Raw genomic sequence first — 20,570 nt, forward strand, 5'->3', positions numbered from 1 at the left:
TGATAATGTTTAACATCTTCAGGGATATTATTATCATTTTGGGAAAGTAAGGGAAGAGAGAACTTGATATACTGAAAACAAGTGAGAGTGAAATATGTATGGGGGCATCTTGATAGAATTGAAAGAGTACAGAAAGCGCCGGGTGCATTGATTTAATCTAGAGCGGCTCGCGCGATGGTGAGGCATCCCTTTTTAACGATCACTAAATTGTTTTCTGACAGAATCTCGCAAAGCAATTTCTCTCCCGCGACATTTGATTTACATATGATCTTTAAACACCGTGCAGGCAGCGCTAGCTATTTGCTCAGCATTCAAATCACTCTCCTGTGTGTCACATTCTGGGATAGGTCACTCTTCCAGAGACAAAGCGGCATGGGGAGGGGAGAGAAAGAGGCATGTACAGTGGGACCTCGGTTATCGCGGTTAATGGGGACCAAAACCACCCGTGATAAGTGAAAATCCGTGAAGTAGCGGCACACCTTCCAAAAAGGTGCAGTTCGGTCACTCCCGCAAGCGAGCCCCTAACCCCCGGCGCGGGTACAAGCCGAGCGGGTCGGGCACGCAGCGCGGAGGCGTCTCCCGCGAGAACAGCGGGGTAGCCCGATCACACACCTGATCATGAAAATCTGCGAAGTAGCGACGCCCCTTCAAAACAAACAAAACAAAAATAACCTCCCCTTTTTTTTTTTTTTTTTTTTTTACCATTACAGACCGTGAAGCTCTGAAGCCGTGAACATTGAACCGCGAAGTAGCAAGGTCCCACTGTAAAACTAATTCAGTACATTTATTAAGGGGCTGAATCAATTGCCTTTGTGAACCCACTTCAAGGTATTTTGCTTGATTTAGCATGGAAGCAACAAAGCCAAGAATTCTCGGCAGAAAAGAAGCCTGATCACTAATAGGTGTTTCACAATGAAGTTGGCAGTAATGGGTGCTTCTATACCAAGAGGAATTCCCATCTTTTTGCTGTTTTCGGGTTCCAATCACCACCTGCTTTGAATGAGCTCAAGGCACACTTCAACTTTGATTCCCCCTAATGCATTTAATGAGCCTGCTTTATGCGAGTGGAGGTAAAAGGCAGCAAGAATACATTTGCATGTCTTTGTAGAATATTAAAAGAGTACATACATAGAAAAGATAATTTTTCGGCATGGTCTATTTGGCTGGAAACCTTTTGCAATAAAATAAAGATTTGGAAAATGTTGCAAAACATAATTCAAACTATCCCACTTCACTGGGATATAATGGGTATTTTTTCACGATTCTGAAACAAGTAACTATGTGGTAGTATCGATTGATACCAATCAGATACCAATACTTTTTGCTTGAAATGTCATGATCATTAAATCATTAAATCCTCCCCCATAAATTGGATTATATTTACAACTAGGCTATTCCCGAGGCAATTGTGAGAGTTGTGCTGGATCTGGAAGATGTTACAGGCAGAATACCGGTGGCATCGAGTATGTAATTGTAAGCATGTGGTTGTTAGAAATAAGGAGATGCATTGTGGAAAGTCTAAAAAATCACATTCATAGTAAAACATCACATTCATAGTAATAAGATAGTGATAACTGTGTAATAACATTTTGAATGCCCCCATTCAATTTGTATGGGCCCATCTGGAATGCATTTACCCGTTAGCGTAACTTGTTAGCATATAGCCGTTAGTATGATTAGTTAGCATTGAGTAGTTAGCATTTATACGTTAGCACATGTTAGCTTTTAGCTGTTACCATGTAGCTGTAAGCACAACTCGTTAGCATGTTACCGTTAGCAGAATTTGTTAGCATGTAGCCGTAAGCACCATTCCTATCACTGTAACCATCTTAAGGGATGGACTTGGCTAACGACATTTAAATTGTTTCCAGCAAAATATTGATCTATGATGTCTTGACTGCGGCTGGCAGAAAGACTCAGCTTATTAGAATCGCGTTAGGAAAGACAAAATCCTGCTGCACATTGAGCCAAGTCAGGCTGATCCTCGAGACAAGGACAGAGTTTCTTTGACAAAACAGCATTAAAATGTCTGCTGGTTACACACCATGCCTAATGTAAAGTGAGCCTCTAATATTAAGACAAGTCGTTTAAAATGTTAGCGACAGCTCTTTGATTCATGTTTACTTTTGGCAGTCATCCACAGTTTTGGCCTGGGAAAGGATACAAGAGAAGAACAATGAGAAAACGATAAAGCCTAGTATAAATTCTGTAAAACTGGAACATCTGTGACCATGATATGTTGAGACGGGGGCATGTTCAGAAAAATTCATAGGCAATGGAGAAATGGTCATTGATTTTTCAAACCCCTTTTCTCTTTCTTTTATGGATGTGTTTCATCAGTCCTTATATACTCCCAGGACTCTCTTTTATAATACAGGTTTTAGTGACTTGCCATAAAAGCAATAAGGAGCTACTTAAGTGCACAACAGGGACAGACCCCCGTAAAGATCAACCACCTTCCTCAGTTTGCACGTTTTAGAGGCTTGAGTATTTTTTTATGGCATAGGTGGTTAGTAAAAAAAAATGGAAATTAATGGCTGATAGGTGTCTTTGCAAATTAGCAGTTTGAATATTATCTGCCTCAACCATTCCAAAGGTGATCTCGTTGTTTCGTTAGCACTGGCTGATTACATGTCCCTTTAATTTTGGGCAATTTACTGTTTTACTCATTTTTTTTAAGATACTTTATGATTAATTAATCATATTGCCGTCGTAACAAATGCCACCGTTGCTTAACGGTTGTAGCTCTTTACATCACTAATATAGCTGCCTTAGCTGATGAATTTCCATTGAGTGCCACCCTTTAACTGTTTAATAAAATAAAGTGATGCAAAAATGGTGTGTCAAAGGGACAATTGGAATGCAAATTTAAAAAAGACAAAACAAATATTTTGTCCTTCCTCTTGCGTTTTATTTGCATTTAAATCTCATTCGCTGAAAACAAAGTCACTCCCTTTGAAGTGATTAATAATCTAAATAATCCCCAAATTCATTTTGGTATGTCCGAGTCCAGAGATTCTGATCCTTTATTGCGTTATCTATTAACTAATCAACTGAAAAAAATCCCTTTAAAAAATTGTTCTCATATTTTTGACAATTCCTTTTATTTTTCTTTAAATTGCTTACATATGTATTTATCAAACTGAAAAAAAATAAAAAATCTTCTAATTAGTTAAAATATCTGGTATGACAGAATAATTTTTTAAAATATTGTCATAACTATTTTCTCAAAACCGTTGCACGTTGCATTATTTATATTTCAGTTGGTATGTCTTCATATGCACAGCGACCTTTGGTGTCCTGAAAGGTGCTTCAAAATATAATGTATTATTATTATTATTATTACTATCATCATTATTGGTTTAACTTCATTTTAGTGATGATTTTTCAGGGATTAGAAAATTACTTAAAATAACCAAAATATAAGTCTTAAGTTTAGTTTTTTCTTCTTGAAATATAAAAAAAAAAACAATACAATAAAATAACAATCAAAATCAAATTAACTTATCATATATTTTTTCGTAAATGCACCAGTTCATAGAAAAAAATAAACCCCAAAAGCAATATGTCATTGTAATAATACTTTAAGTACAATCAGTAAATGTAACTGCTGCTGGGATAAACTTTTCTACATTTCTTTTAAAGGCACTGGTTGTGGCCTGACAATGTTAAATGAACGTGTATGTCTGCACAAGAAAGTTATTCAAACCAACAATTCCCGGATTGTTGTCTGAAAGATCTAATGTAAGGGCCCGGTCACACAGCCTTTTGCGTCTGTATCGCGGGTAAAATTTTGCGATTTTTCTTTTTGCCCGTGGTTGCCCGCGGTAGAAAATGCGCAAAATTGGCCAACCCGCTGTTCATCTGTGGTATGCCCGCAAAACAGACGCCGGCAACTGTTCCGCTTCCTCATCGCGTCAGTTCCACGTCCTTTCCGCGTGTGGACCACGGGTATAAAAGCTGCCGAGCCGGGCTGTAGAAATCATAACCGCTCAAGACACAGTCCCGTGAAGATCAAGATTTCAAGCTATGGCACCGAAGAAGAAGCCAATATGTTATTATTGTAATAGTTTTTCATTTTTATTTTACTATCTTGTTATGAAATGAAAAGAAATGTCAAGAAATAAAAATGGATTAAGACGAGGTCACTACGGTGACGGGGATCCATGTTCACCCCTTTCGTCTCGAGCACAACTGACGTGTGCTCGGCAAATCGCGCTGAATATACGCGGAGAAAGGCGTTTGACCGTCACACGCGTTACAGACGCTAATTCACGTGATAACGCTGCGATACAGGCGCAGAACAAACGTGCTATGACCGTGCTCCACCTGCGATTACCCGCTAAAATTCCGCGTCCTACCCGCGTGTAACCATGCCCTGGCCGTGGCCGTAGCACGTCGTTCCGCGTCTGTACCGCGTCATATCCGCGTGTGTACCACGTGTGCCGCCCGCGGTTACCCGTGGTCTAAAGTTTTGAGCAGCGCAAAACTTTTTCGCGCGGCCAACCGCATGTGAATTTCTTGCCGCGTGTAAAGCACGGCTGTATCTCGTCTTATCGCGATCTCAAAGCGTCAAACAGCGTCTGCTTCACGGGCAGAAATTTCCGGTCGTGATTCAGCCGCAATACAGACGCAAACGGCTGTGTGACCGGGCCCTTAGTTAAGAAAATAAGAAATAAATCAAACAGCAAACAGAGATGGGTGTACAAAAATACATATAAAATAACTCCTCGGAGATGAAAAATACCAATATGAATAAAAACTATGATTTGTCATTTATTAGTCTTGTCACGTGGATTCACCAAAACATTGGAGATGGCTGTGTTTCTTCATATTGATTAAAAGGTTAAGGGGAGAGTGTGGGAATACTTTGTACTTTCTATTACATAAAAAGATTACTCAACCTGACTGCAAGTGCAAACGTCACATTTCCAATAACATGTAGTAAACATAAGGTACGATTTTGATGGAAACTCAAACTGTAAGACTCAGAGTGGAAAATGGAAAAAAGTATACCGCTGGGAGTAGTTAAGAGTAGGGGCGCTCTCAAAGTGGCTCTATGCATGTGAATGAGTTTATTGATATTGGAGCAGATCAATGCTGTATTTATAAGTCGGGAAGGCTGAATCAATGCATACCTAAGGCTTAAAGGGGCGAGAATGTTGGACCAGGAGTGCAGAATGAGGGCAAGAGTGTCACGACCAGAATGGAATCAGGACCCAAAAGCCTAACGTTAACCACAAGTTTATTGATAGAAAGAGGAAGGGCAGCGCTGGACGCGGGAAGCAACCTGCTCACACAATCGGATCGTGATCCGAATACGGAAGTGGATCTTCCGGAGAGGGAGATGGCGGTGTCGAGGACAGAAAAATCAGGTCGTAACCGGAGACAAACGGGGAGATCAGGAATGGACGAGTGGAAAAAACAGGTGCAAAAAGCGGGACCGACAGGAGTCAGCGTCGAAGTGCTTGCCTTGTAGAAACAGAAGTTCACTGACGGATTGACAACAAGAGAGTGAAAGGACTGGGCTTAAAAAGGACAGAGAACAAATCAGGTAGCCCGGAGCGGCTGGCGCCAAATGAGCGGTGATACTAATCGGTCATCATGACAAAGAGGTGGTAGGTGACAAAATGGTCCAAAAAGGTGGAGGCTTGCTAAGAAACCCACCTTTATATTCTTTGTCAACTCAGCACTCTTTGGCTTGCGTGGCAGCTTTTAAATTATTTCAATTTTTCAGATCAAGCGTGCTTCAAAACGCCATATGTCAACCTTCCTCCACACTAGCAATGTGAAAATCTACTTGCCTAAACAAGATCTTTATTCCCTGAAAGCAAAGCAAAGGTCATGATAATGTGTTCGTTTTGATCTAAGTATGTGCACTGGAAATCAAAATGAGAGAACAACTAACACATCATTTTGAAATAATATCATCTTTACTTTTCCAGTTGACTTACATTTTATTGTGTCTATAGCATCCTCCATGACCTGCTACCATACCATGGTGGAAGACTTTGTGTGTCCCAATGATTTTAAGAGCTATTTTGTTTGGGGGGCTTTAGGCTCCTGGTAAGGTCACCCATGACAAACAGATTCTAGGTGCTGGGTCAGACAAAATGCTGATCAAACACCTCTTATGAAGAGTAGAAACTTTGGTCCACCTTTTACCTCACCCCGACGCGGGTTACCAGGGCCCCCCTCTGGAGCCAGGCCTGAAAGTGGGGTCCACTGGCGAGCGCCTGGTGGCCGGGCCTTTTATTACAGGGTCAGGCGATTGGTGATTGGGGAGAACGGCCCCCCTCACCTAAACCCGAGTGGTGTACCGTTATTGGACTTCTGTGCCCGTTATGTCTTGTCCATACCAAACATCATGTTGAGACATATTTGTTTCTATATGCGCACTTTGCACCAGGACATTCTAGGCCGCAGTTCGATGATAAACTATGTAGTTGTTTCATCGGACCTACAGCCGCATGTTTTGGTCACTCAGGTGAAAAGAGGGTCGGAGCCACAACTAATCACCACCTGGTGGTGACTTTGCTCCAATGGTTGAAGATGCCTCAGCATCGCATCTATCCTATTTGCAGAATATGTAGTGCTGTTGGCCTCGTCAAGACTTGATCTTCAGCTCTCACTGGAGCAATTCGCAGCCAAGTGTGAAGTGGTCGGAATGAAGACCAGCACCTCCAAGTCTGAGACCATGGTACTCAGCCGGAAAAGGGTGGCATGCTCCTTCCCGGTTGTTGATAAGATCCTGCCCCAAGTGGAGGAGTTGAGAGTATCTCAGGGTATTGTTCAGCATCTGCAGTCATGGCGGTCTATCGAGGTGAAGAGGGAGCTGAGCTGAAAAACTGTCGCTAGGCTGACCTGGGAACGCCTCGGGATCCCGCAAGATTAGCTAAAAGAAGCGGCTGGGGATAGGGAGGTATGGGCCTGCCTGCTGAGGCTGCTCTGCCCTCATGGAAGATAATGGATGAATTTGCCTATGTCATGGTACTACCTTTTTTTTTATTTTTTTTATTTTCTTTTATTTTTTTAATACAAAATGACTAATGGCATTTTACAAAAAAAAAAAGTTTTTGGTTTTGTAAAGACGCAATATTCTTGAAATCACATATTTGGAACAATCAAGTCGTTTTGCTATGGCTGATTTGGTTATCCCTTTCCTTTTCATCTGGACAACGTGTTGATGGTGGCTTTTATTTTAATCACTTTAGAACGTCCCGACATCTTGGAAAGTCAGTGCAACTGGCAGTGAGAATGCCAGCAGTGAAGATGACATTTTTTTTCTTGAAGTATAAAATAGTTAAGATATAGCCAAGAGGTTATGTGAAAATGATTTTTTAAAAGCTGACTTGGAACTGATGTATCAGTTCCAGAAAGACATCCCACTCTCCTTGAAACAGAAAGACATTGATTATCAACACCATCTTTTGCAGGCAGTCAGGTAGGTCACTCCGGATGTGAAAACAGCCCAAGAAAAGCTGACTCTGCATTTTGGGTTTTGCTGACTAAGAATCTTTCCCAGAGATTGTTAAAGTCAGTCATTAAAAAAACTCTTTGGTGGCTGTATTACACAAGTAAAACACAGATATTAAGTTATAAATCTACTTCGTGATAGCTGCTGCCTATGCATCACACGGCTGAATCTCTTGGCGAAAAGACCTACCAAACTGTAGGCGTGGTTTATTATTCGTCAGTGAAAACAGGAAAAGGAACACACTTGAGCACGACTTCACAATAAAAGAATATAAGATTGATAAACGTACAAAAGATGTAATTACACTGATGCTTGAAACGTTACTTTATGTGTGTGTGTGTGTGTGTGTGTGTGAGAAATATTGTTTTTATATTTAGGAATATAAAAAAAAAAGTTATTTTTATTGCATTGAATTATGAGAAATGCACATTCCCAAAACGGCCAACTTTACTTCCCCCCCACCCTGTTGTGAATTTCAAAAAAACGTTATTTGGCAAGCTTATTCAGAAGACAATTTTTCATTAATTGCGGACAAAACTAGGTTTTAACTCTTATTTTACTGAATGTCTCAAAATTTCCCCCCTGTTGAGTAAAAACCTCAGTTCACTATTCATAAATACAAGTGAAATAAGATAGTATTTATAATTTTGCAGGATAAATTTATCAATTTTTCCCGTGTACATATACACTTTGTATTAACAAGACAATATAACTTCAAGCAGACGTATTCTTGAATGTTGTTGTGTTTCAGTCTTTGATATGCATATTCCACATTACATTCACCATTTGAATGTTGCTTTTGGCCCATCAAAAGTACTTTTTCAAAATGTGTCCATGTCAAACACGAATTGACTTTATTGTCTTTTTTTTGTCAGTTCCACTGACAACGAGTCCAGGTATCTCCTGTTAGCTGTCTGAAAAGCAGCTGGGATGTGCTCCATCACCCCCGTGATCTCGTTGTTGATGAGCGCAGCTGGGATGTGCTCCATCACCCTCTTGGCCTCGCTGTTGATAAGCGGCGCAGACAATGGATGAATAAGGTCTTTGTTAATTTTTCTCAACTGTGTTCCCCATCACAGCAAATAACATTTTGTTTATGATCTTTTTTTGACAGGTTGATATGCCCTTTGGAGAGTGCATTGACTTTCAAAAAAAAAGAGTCTTTTGTGGAATTCAGTGGCACTTAGAGTTTCATCAATTTTATCGTGCTTACGTACTGGGATGTTTTAGTAAATTAGCCGGATTATTCAATGTCTTAAATTTGTCTCTAAATTTAAGTACTAGTAGACATCATCTTAGTTTATTTATTTCCCGTGCAGTTATATTTTTAAATTATCATGATATGTCTTGAAATCAATTAATCCGTTATTTTTAATTCCTATGATCCTTTCCAGGATTTATCAATTTGTTTCTCATTGTCTTATAAAAAAATGCTTTTCCATAGACACTGTTTCCTTTTAACTTAACCAAACTATAAGTCAGTATTTGTTACACATTTATTAATCATTTGTCAATCGTAACACTCATTCTAAAAAAAATCTGTGTGGAATCAATTGTCCTACCAGAGGATCTACTCCTTTGGGCTAAAACTCATCAAAATTCCAAACCCTCACTCTATATAAACATGAAAAAATCTCAAAAAATCTCAAAAAATGCGAAATCGAACTCAATGTCAAAACTTTCTAATTATATTTTCCTCTCTCTGTAATCATAATCAATATTTTGTTATTGATTCAATATAAAGCAATGCATAATTGTCACTTATGAATTATCTTGTTGACTCGTATTTATATTATTATATTTTATTCTGCGCAACTGTCTTTGTTTTTACTCGTTAGTATTTGCTTTATGCAAGTCTTTGTTTTATGCAACCCTTCAAGATCCCTTGTGATTAAGGTTATACAAATTAACATGATCTGGCCAGACTATTAATACTCGTGTTTTTCTTTTTCTTTTCTTTTAAAAAAAAACATTTCATCCAGTGAATGAAATAGCTTCAGTTACGTTATAAATGATTTCTAGTCTCAAATTGTCTTTTCTGTGTTAATTTGCCGTCATTTTCAAACTTCTTTCAAAATTTTGATTATTTGAAATGATTCAGATCACCTGCTCTTTGTGTGCATTATTTTATTGAGAGTAATCTATTGTTGAGTATGAGAAAAAACTAAGGAGATAATCTTTGTACGTATTACGCCTCTTTTGAATTTGTCCATTTATAACGAACGAGAAGATGGACACTAAAATTATGAACGGTTTCCAGTCATCTTTTTTGCTTTACTCGTCCTTGCTCTATTGGGAGCAAAACTACACGTCTTAAAAGTTCTTACCCTTTTGCTATTCGCATATTCAACCAGAAATGATTAGTTTAGTTACTTAAATATTCTTTCTTTTTAAACTATTCTGTATAATTATCTTGTATTATACACTCAGTGTTTTCATTTGCCCATGTACCTGTGTCCTGGACGCATTTATGCTGGGGACGCAACTTTTTTTTCCTTTAAATTGTCATTATCATTTAATTACTTTTTAACAAAGATTTACTGCACTACAAACTTTTCATCGTTATTTTAGTTTTGCGGTATGAGTTTTTATTTTTCTGCACGCCGATCTTAGCTAACGAGATTTCATCGCTTCGAGATTACGTCATTGTTAGTTGTAATTGTTGTTGAGCGAAGGTTAAGTCAGTCTTTTTTTTATTAGACAAACGTTTTTTTGGCTCAATTCATTAAAGAGAGCCTGTTTTCAAACAGCTCATTTGCTTTGATGATTGATATTACGAATTATGTTGTACAAGGAAGTTAAGGAAGTATGGAAGTAGAAAATGGAAAAAGACAAGCCTGTGGCCAATCCCTATTACCATCAACAATTAGATGCAGGAAATAAATTAATAATTTGATGATCAAAACTGACTGAATACGCAGATATCTACTATATTTGTCACTGATTCACAACTTTTATCTTGGTATCACTAAATTTTGGGGTCTCATAGATCTCTGTCTAGATCCATAAATCTCCTAGCAAGCTAGTTCACGGAATTCAGAATCCCTTAGGGGCAAAATGAACTCCGTACACTACAATATCTCTATCAATCTATTTTTTTACATCTATCACATTATCATTATTGAAAGTTCAGTTTTAAAATGATTTCATATATATATATATATATATATATATATATATATATATATATATATACGTGTTATATGTGTGTGCAGCACGGCGGCGTGGTTAGCGCGTGTGCGGCACAGCTCTAAGTCCTTGGGAACCTCCTGTGTGGGTTCAAATCCAGCCACCGGGCTTCCTGTGCGGAGCCTGAATGTTCTCCCTGTGCTTACGTTGGTTTCCTCCGGCTATCCGGTTTACTCCCACATTCCAAAGACATGCATTTCAGGTGGATTGGCTGCTCCAAATTGTCCCTAAGTGTGAATGAGCGAGTGAATTGTCTATCTTTGTGTGCCCTGCAATTGGCTGTTAACCAGTTCAGGGTGTGCCCTATCCACTGTTCGATGATCGCCGGGATGGACTCCAGCACTCCCGCCACCCCACTGAGGACAAGCGGTGCAGCTGATGGGGCGGCAGTAGCTCAGGAGGTAGAGCGCTCGTCTTGGGATCAAGGGATCCCAGTTCGAATCCTAGCTCGTCTGTGTTCCATGTCGAAGTGTCCTTGGGTAAGACACTGAACCCCCAATACCCCCAATAAGCAGGTTAGCGCCTTACATGGCTGCAAGGCCGCTATTGGGAAATGTGAAGCACACTGTAAAGCGCTTTGGGAAGTCATTGACTTGAAAAGCGCTATATAAATGCATATCATTTCATTTCATTTCATGAGATATATCTATCATGTTTATGGTTCATACCAGCTGCATATGAACACAAAACATTTTCTGGTTTCTCACCTATAACGCCCTTAGTATTGACATACTCCTTTAATATAATCAAAATTGGTATTTCACTTACCATTGTTCATGCCATGTAATATCTTCATCATCGTTATTAGTGCTACCTTTCCCCATCGTTCCATCCTCCGTTTCCTCCTTGGTGGGCCATGGGTTGAGTCCAAATGAGACATGAACCAAATCTCTAAAACTTATAAAACAGAGTTAGTGCAACACTTTTACTGTAAAATCAAATTTTACCTTACCTCCTTTGTAGTATTTTCACGATAGTTCCATAGTAATATTTCTGTAGTCTATAATATTTCTTATTGTGGCAATAAAATAGTGTAGTGTTTGTATAGTATTACTATATTGTTTTTGTAGTAGAATTTATGTTATTGTAAACTTTGCCATCTCATTTCTTGTTCTTTTTTAGTTAACTGCAAATAAATGGCTGGATTAAACCCTAGAGGTTTAATTCTGACCCAATTGTGGAAAAATGTATTTGATGAATTTGTTTACCACTGTGCTCAGCATCTTTTTCTATAATATATTTTTTATGTATTGTGTGGTATGTATCTTCTTATTCTAAAACAAAACAGTATGTTATGTCTATGTTTATTTGCCTTCAATTAGATATTCATCCTTTTAATAATTTAGTGTTATTTTTATAGCTTATCTATAAAAATACTGTTATATGTTTTGCACAATGCTGACAATTGTATGCACTACGATGACTATTTTTTCACCAAATGCATATTACACAAACCTCAACTGTATGAAACATCCTACATGCAAATATTTTTTGTGTAAATATTGTATTAATTATACCTATAACCATATCTTCTCTGTTTCTTTACCTCACTTTGAAGATGAGGAATTCCAAAAACACTATATAATGTGTTGTTTTTCATACTTTTGTCATAAGTTTTTCATACCCAATTTTCAACATTTTTTTTTTATTTAATTAACTTTTCCCCTATATATTTCTTCCTTTTCTTACTTGTATGCTCCTTCTTTCTTTTTTCCTTAATGTTTACTTTCTTTTCCCCTTTTTACTTTTTTTTACTAACCCCTATCTTTCTCTATTTGTAACTTCCCTACTTGCTCTGCCAACAATCCATTCTCAACATAACATTCCTTCCTTCTGCGCCCCTTCACACTGGCTTTTTAGCTCACCAGTTTAATGGGAAATTGAAGTATAACCATCTCACTTAATTTTATTTTTTTTTCTTCAAACCAATTAAATCTACTTCTTTAGCTTCACCTATTTAATGTGAAAATGATGTTTATTGTTTTACAACGAGTCATCTTACTCATTTGTATTCCACTCAATTATTTTTTTCTCTATATTCATTGAAAAGAAAGTGTTTATTCGCGCTTTTTCAATTTTTTTGTATAAAAATGCTTTTATCTCAAATTAATCCATTACAATTCACTCCATTTGATTTTTCCTCGTCTTCACAGTGCTTAATTTTCCAATTTTGAACCGTATACCGGAATATTTTTTATCTTTTTTTGTTATTATTTTATCTTTTCTTGGTGTTATTCTGGCATTAACTTAATTTAACGCATCTAAAATAACTCAAACATAACTTTTCTAAACTTTTCACTCCTGAATTTATCGTTTTCCAATTGAAAAACCCCCAAAAATTTGGACCAGAAAAAAAAAAACATTTGGGAACTCCGTAGGCCCGCAGTCATTACGTTGCGCACTGTTCGTGTGAAATGCCAATTTTCCATAAAGTGGAAAATTCCTTACGAGATGTGCTATCCGTTCCACCTAAAACAATACATTTTCAACGGTCTTATTCTTTAAAATAAAAACGATTCTTATCGTCCAAAGCGAACTCTCTTTTTCTTATTTTTTTCTTTGATTTTTTTCTTTATTTTTTCTTTCAGTTACGTGGGCTGATTAAACGTTAGCGCAAAACAACACATAAGACAGGAAAAATAAGGATACAGGATAGAATACAAAACATTTCACAGCATTGAACGGAACATGAGACATAGACAGAGGGCCCACAAAAATTAGCTTAATTTAATTTAGTCAGTGTACACTATCTGAAGCCATGCAGTTTATTTAGTCATTTTGTTATCTTTTTCCTCCACAGTGGGGGTCGTTTTTTTGTTTGATGGAGAGTTTTTTTCCCTCCTCCTTCCCGCACGGGTTCAGTCATCTGGGATTGTCACAAACCAATTGGTTTGAGTTTTACAATATACGTATTGTCTTAGATGCCTTTCGCCCACTGTGGTAAATTCAATTTCCTTATTGTAAAAATGGCTTCATCTTAAAATTATTCCAAATTTATATATTAATAAATGTATTTTACCTGAGTAAGTACACCAATCTGTCTCGAATGGAGCCTGTTTTGAGCAGATTCCAACGCATTTCGAATGCTAACCTCGGTTGCTATCCGCTATTTAGCTTTTGTTTCATGTGCTCTCAATTCTTCATCTGAATCCTTCTGAATCGGCAAAAAACGAAGACCATCCGGAAAGTTTCGGCACCAATTGTCAAAGTTAAACATTATAAAAACTCTTTGGTGGCTATTACCCAAATAAAAACAGATATTAAGTTATAAAACTACTTCGTGGTAGCTGCAGCCCTGCTAACGGCATGCTCCCCCGGCTGTGTCCCTGACGGGCTGCAACAACCACTCCGTAGGTGTGGTTTATTATTTGTCAGCAGGAAACAGGAAAAGGAACACACATGGGCACAACTTCACAATAAAAGAATATAAGATTGATAAATGTATAAAAGATGTAATTAGACCGATGATAGTAACGTTACTTTATGTGTGTGTGTGTATGTGAGAAAGATTGTTTTTATATTTAGGCATATAAAAACAAGTTATTTTCATTGCATTGAATTCTGAAAAATGCACATATCCAAAAGGGCCAACTTTACAACTGCACAAAAACTTTTTGGAAAATCTACATTTACCAACTTTATCAGGAGGGGATACATTAGAAATTATACGCCCCATTACACAACAGGAAATACAGGATACAACAAAAACCTTAAGAATAAATAAATCACTAGGAACGGATGGATTCCCAGGGGTGTTCTACAAAAGATTTAAGGAATAATTAACACTAGTACTACTTAAAGTATTTAACTATGCGCTAACAAAAGGAGATCCCCTCAAATTGTGGTCAGAAGACATCATAACAGTCCTGCATAAAGAAGGAAAAGGTCCAATGCTGTTTGAAAGCTAAAGACCAGTTAGTTTACTGTTTAACAATTTAAAAATTCTTACAAGCAAAATGGCAAAAAGACTGCGGAAATTCTTAGCAGGATTGATTTAAACGGATCAAACAGGGTTTATTGGGTAAGACAGGGTGCAAACAATCTGAGGAGGATATAAACATAATTTTGAGCACACAATATAAAGCCCAGCAGTTGATGTTACTGAGTTTGAAGGCCCAACAACTTTTGACAGGGTCAAATGGAGCTTTTTACATCAAACACTTATAGTTTTTGGATTCCCACAAAACTTTGTAGATTGGGTGAAAATAATCTATAAACATCCTAAATCTAGGCGAAGAGTCAGTGGTCACTGTTCGGACTACTTTGATCTTAAAAGAGGAGTCTGGACTGTTTAAGTCCACTCTTGTTTGCAGTAAGCATAGAACCACTAGCAGAATCGATAAGACAAAATGAGCAAATCAGGGGAATATTAGATGAGGGAGGAGGAGAGCATAAACATCACTGTTTGCAGATGACTTGTTGGTAATGCTGAAAGAGCCCTCTTTATCAATACCACCACTCTTGGAGAACCTTAAAGTATATAGGGAAGTAGCTGGGTATTTGACTAATTAGAGTTAATCAGTAGCAATGATGTTATCTGGGAAATGTCCAATAAAGGTGAAAGAAAGATTTGATTTCAAATGGACAAATAAAGGGTTTTAATATTTGGGGTTACCTATTACACCACATTCCACACAGCTGATGATCTGATGATCAGAATCTACTAATTGTGGACTGAGCAACTGTGTAATGTAAGATCAAACATTCGGTTGTGTCCGGCAACTCTGTTTGACCCTGACATCATTTTTGTTGTTGTTTCTTCTGTTATTTATGTGTCAAGTTGACAAGTTGGCCGTTTTGGATGTAAATCTCTCAGAATTCAGTCTAATGAAAATAACTTGTTTTTATATTTCTAAATACAAAAACAACCTTTCTCACACACACACACACACACACACACACACACGCACATAAAACAACGTTTCAATAATCAGTCTAATTATATCTCTTGTACGTTTATCAATCTTATATTCTTTTATTGTGAAGTCGTGCTCATGTGTGTACTGTTTTCACTGACGTATAATAAACCACGCCCACCGTTTGGGCTCTCTCTTTCCCTTTTTCAACCAACAAGGAGCCTCGTGAGTACCTTGCAGCTGCTATCACGATGTAGTTTTTAACAATATATGTATTTTATCTGTCTAAATACAGCCACCAAAGAGTCTTAATAATGACTATCTTTGACACAAGTCAAGTCATATTTATTAGTACAGCCCTTAATAACAAAAATGTATCAAAGGACTGCACAGGATTACAGTGACACCGTCGCCTGATCTTAAACCAACATGCGGGCAAGGAAAAACTCAAAACCTCAGCGTAAGGAAAAATGAAACCTTTAGAAGGGGCCTCACAAGTGGTATTCCCTTTTCCAGGATGACGAGGGTGGAATAGATTTAGCATTGGGTCACAGTACCCAAACATAGTAAACATCAATAAAAGAGAACACTACGTAACATGTTGAAATTTGTCTGAAAATTGCATGACAGCAACGGTGCCCCAATCCTGTAAACTACTCCAAAAAGTCCATTAACAACAACGACGCAGCTTTCATCTCTTCCGGCTGGTCGATGCAGGTGACATGCCTCAGATCCAGACGCTGGTCCGCTGACTCATCTCAAAATGTCCTTCTCCTTCGTATCACCACCAGCCAGGCAGTCTGAAAAAGACAAGACAATACAAAATATGAGGTAAGCATCAATCATAAGATTTTGAACAGAAGTGTGTCTTAAGTCTAGATTTAAAAACTTCCACTGAGGCTGCAGATCTTATCTCCGGAGGCAGAGCATTCCAAATCAAATCACCGGGGAGAACGCTCTTGAGCCTGCAGGCTTCTTGGCTCTCGGAGTCACAAATAAACTGGCATTTTCAGAGTGGAGGCTCTGTGCAGGAACAAAGGGGGAAATCAAATATGAGAGATAAGAGATGCAAGTCCATGCAAACATTTATATGTTAGTAAGATAACCTTGAAGTCACATCTTAAGTTGGCCCATACAGGAATAATATGCTCAAACGTTTTTGCCTTAGTCAAGAGACTCGATGCCCCATTCTGAACCAGCTGCAAACTTTTGGTGCTAGACATCGGGAGACCAGAAAGCAATACATTACAGTAATCGAGCCGAGAAGTCATAAACGCATGAATTAGAACCTCTGCATCTGATTAGGACAGCATCGAATGAATCTTCGCAATATTACGGAGGAGGAAGAAAGCTATTCTAGTAATATTTTTAGCGTGTAACTGAAACAACATATTAGGATCAAATATATCACCTAGATTTTTGACCGAGTCAGAATGGGTGATATTACATTTGTCTAGGTTCAGGACAGTGTTTGAAAACAACTCACGAAAATGAGCTGGACCAATAATCAACCTATCCGTTTTTTTCTGGGTTAAGGCGCAAAAAAATAAGTGACATCCATCTTGAATCTCTGTAAGGCAAGCCTTCAGATTTCTACAATTGAACTGTCCAGTTGTCTCCCGTTGCAGATACAGTTGAGTGTCATCTGCATAGCAATGGAAACTAATATTATACTTGATAATATCACCAAGCGGAAGTATATAAATACTAAAAAGAAGGGGGCCAACACCACAGGGGGCATCAGAGTGTTTGGAGGTCAGATTGCCGTCATTATCACATTGCGTCCTGTCTGACAGGTAGGACCTAAACCACGAGAGTTCAGTTCCTGAGATACCGATGCAATCCAGACGAACAAGTAATATGTTATGGTTGACAGTATCAAAAGCAGCACTGAGATCCAGCAGCAGTAACATTGACAAGGCACCGGAATATATTGCTAAAAGGAGATTATTGGTTACTTTAGCCAAGGCTGTCACAGTAGAGTGATTTGCCCTAAATGCTGACTGGACAGTTTCAAATAGATGATTTTCTACTATAAATTAATTTAGCTGTTCCAGTCATTTTGCGCAAAATGGCATATTTGACACTGGCCTATAATTACCTAGGGTTTCCAGGTCAAGGTTAGGTCGCTTAAGCGTGGGTTTAATGACGGCAGACTTGAAGGCTAGCGAAACAATGCCCGAGGATAGTGATATATTAATGATATTTAAAACTAAAGGCCCTAAGATCCCAAACAGATCTTTCACCAGTAAAGCTGGAAACAGATTAAGCAGGCAAGTCATTTGTTTGGCCCTACTGACGATCTGTGTAAGACTATCAAGGGACAAATCATTGAAACTGGAAAACGTTTCTGAACAACCGCCGACACAGTCCTCGCCTAACACCTCCTCATCTTTGAGGTAGGACGGGGTTGCAGAGCGTTGATTTAAGATTTCATTCCGGATGAGTTGAATCTTTTTCTTAAAAAATACCATAAGGTCATTAGCAGAATAAGTAGAACTATTTGGGTTAAGTTGCTGTCGGGTAAGTTTCGCCATTGTGTCGAACAAAAATTTTGGATTATGTTTATGTAAAACAATAATTTTAGAAAAAATGATGGTTTAGCTGAGGCAAGAGCTACTTTATTTTCCATCAAGCTGTCACACCAGGCCAGTCGGAAGACCTCCAGCTTGGTAATGCGCCATTTTCGTTCAAGTTTCCTGCAACCTTGTTTAAGTGTCCTGGTTTCTTCAGTAAACCAAGGTGCATGCTTCTTAGGTCAAAATGTATGCCGTAGGGGCGCCACAGAATCAAGAACAGTAACCAAAGCAGTATTAAGCGGTTGTTTGTAAGTGAGCCCACAGACCTCATGTACAAAGGGAAAGCCGCAGTTACTGTGGGTAATAGTTCTTTTAAAGCTAATGCCGCTGCGAGGCGGAAATTGCGACTTCTAATGCCTACATTTTCCTTATCACAGTAAACATTAAACAGCACCTCACACTTAACAATATAATGATCGGAGATGGGTTTGGAATACGGTAACACTGTTACATTTGAGGCTACTACACCCCAAGGTCTAGAGTATTCCTATCTTGATGAGTGGGCACAGCAACCATTTTATTAAAACCAAATGTATCAATTAGTCAAGTCAAGTCATGTTTATTTGTATAGCCCTTAATCACAAATAGTCTCAAAGGGCTGAACATATCAAAGACTATTGCAAACTACAGACCATCATGACATCATCCCCTTATATTTTCAACATAAAATAACGGTCATTCATATGCAATAGAATAGAATGTGTTTTTAGATTTCATTTCCACTGAGGTTGCAGATCAAATGTCAGGGAGGAGAGCAGCTGTTCAAGATGAAAAATCTCAGTCCAGAATTCTGATATAGCAAGAATCTGAATCAATCTCGTAGTCGCGACGACGTGAGCAACACAAAACTGCCACCACTAGATAACCCGGAAGCGGTAATCAAGTTTTTTTTGTTTTGTTTTTTTATGGGAATGTCAATTGTATACATTTTTTGTTCATGTTGCTGTATGATGGGTGACCCAGCCCTCTGACACATTATGTGTAAGAAAAAAAAGTTCAGAGAAAAAAAAAAGGAGAAAAACGAGCTGTGGGTTGAAATATGTCCACTATGCCAGGTGCCTCTCACAAACGCTGAACTTGTATTTCTCTCTCTCTCCCCTCTCTCTCTCTCTCTTTCACTCTCTCTGTCTCTCTTTTTCTCTTTTTTTGTAACTCTTTGTCTTTTTCTCTCTTTCTTTTTACCTTTTTTCCCCTTCTCTTTATCACATTCTCTCTTTCTCCCCTCTGTCTCTGTTTTTCTCTTTGGATATATTATTTTTTTTCTCTCTTTCATTTCCCCTCTCTCATTATTTATCATTTTGTCTCCTTTGCTTCTCACCCTCTCTCTTTTCTCTCTCTCACTCTCTCTCTCTTTCTAGCTTTCTCTCTTTGTCCTACCCTCTAATTTTCTCACCCTCTGTTTCTCTTATTGCTTTCTCTCTTTTTTTCCTCTCTCATTTTCTAGTCCGGCCCCCAAAGAGAACGTTTGGCCCCTCTTTTGACACCCCTGCCTTAAAGGGATACCTAGATAATAGAGAATGCAAAATGTGAGAAAACAGTGCATGTTTTTTTGCATAATACCTTTATATACATACGTCATTGGCAGATTCAAATTATTTTCCAAGATATCGGTTTTGAAGCCAGTCTGTCTCGACTTTGACTTCCTAAATTGTGATATCATGTGAAGAACACCAGCACCCTAGCAAGCCAGTCACCATGTTGGTTTATTGGTCAATTAGTCGAAAAGGTTGTGGTAGTTTTTGTGGAGAGTGCTAAGCGTTGTGTCACAGTTCGGTGCAGCAGTGGTACAACAAATGGCTCACAGTCAAAATGGGGCAATATCGGAATAAATATGGCTGTGCTAACCAAACATTTGGAGAGACACAAAGCCGCTTTCGTCCCTGGAGTTTAGAACCAACATTTCCGCCCTGGATCTAAAGCTTAACATCGTGCAGTTAACTTTACTTACTCATGGAGAGTACTGTAGATATCCTCTTTGGAGATGTTTGCAAACTCTCTCAACGACAGAGTTGACATGTTGGAGGCGACATGTGCTGAGCTACCCGCTAGCAACGCTAGGCTAAACGCTAAGACGTCCGATCTTGAGGCACGTAGCCGGCCCAACAACATTCGCATCATCAGCCTGCCGGAATCGACCGAAGGCACGGAACCGACGACGTTCTCCCCATCCCTCCTATATGAAATCAGCCATCATCATCTTGCCAACACCCCCAACGTTGTTTGATTCATTGGATCAAAGCGGCGCTGCCACGAGCGGCTGCCTTTTCCAGCAGCTGCCCTGTTGTTTTATTGTCTGCTCCTATCTTCGGTATTTTTTCTTCCCGTTTTGACAACTACACTATGGATTACTTCTATCCTATGGACATGGGTTTTAACGCACAAGAAATGCGTTTATTCAAGGAATTCCAACTCCTTGCCCTGAAGATTTCTCGTGCCGGCGTGATGAAGGGGCCTATGGTGGAGGAAAGC

General features: G+C 38.6%; 1 long non-coding RNA gene across 1 annotated transcript; it reads right to left on the minus strand.

The window, feature by feature from the left end:
* Positions 1–8,074: 8,074 nt before the first annotated feature.
* On the minus strand, positions 8,075–13,980 carry LOC148364941 (uncharacterized). The gene is made up of 3 exons (XR_015850446.1): positions 13,686–13,980; positions 11,435–11,563; positions 8,075–8,482 (listed from the first exon to the last, which is right to left on the minus strand). It is a non-coding gene; the product is annotated as an uncharacterized LOC148364941 (long non-coding RNA).
* Between the last annotated feature and the right edge of the window lie 6,590 nt (positions 13,981–20,570).

The sequence above is a fragment of the Urocampus carinirostris genome, chromosome 5 (assembly GCF_059441175.1).
Source record: "Urocampus carinirostris isolate Australia breed hairy pipefish chromosome 5, RoL_Ucar_1.0, whole genome shotgun sequence".
Taxonomy (NCBI): domain Eukaryota; kingdom Metazoa; phylum Chordata; class Actinopteri; order Syngnathiformes; family Syngnathidae; genus Urocampus; species Urocampus carinirostris.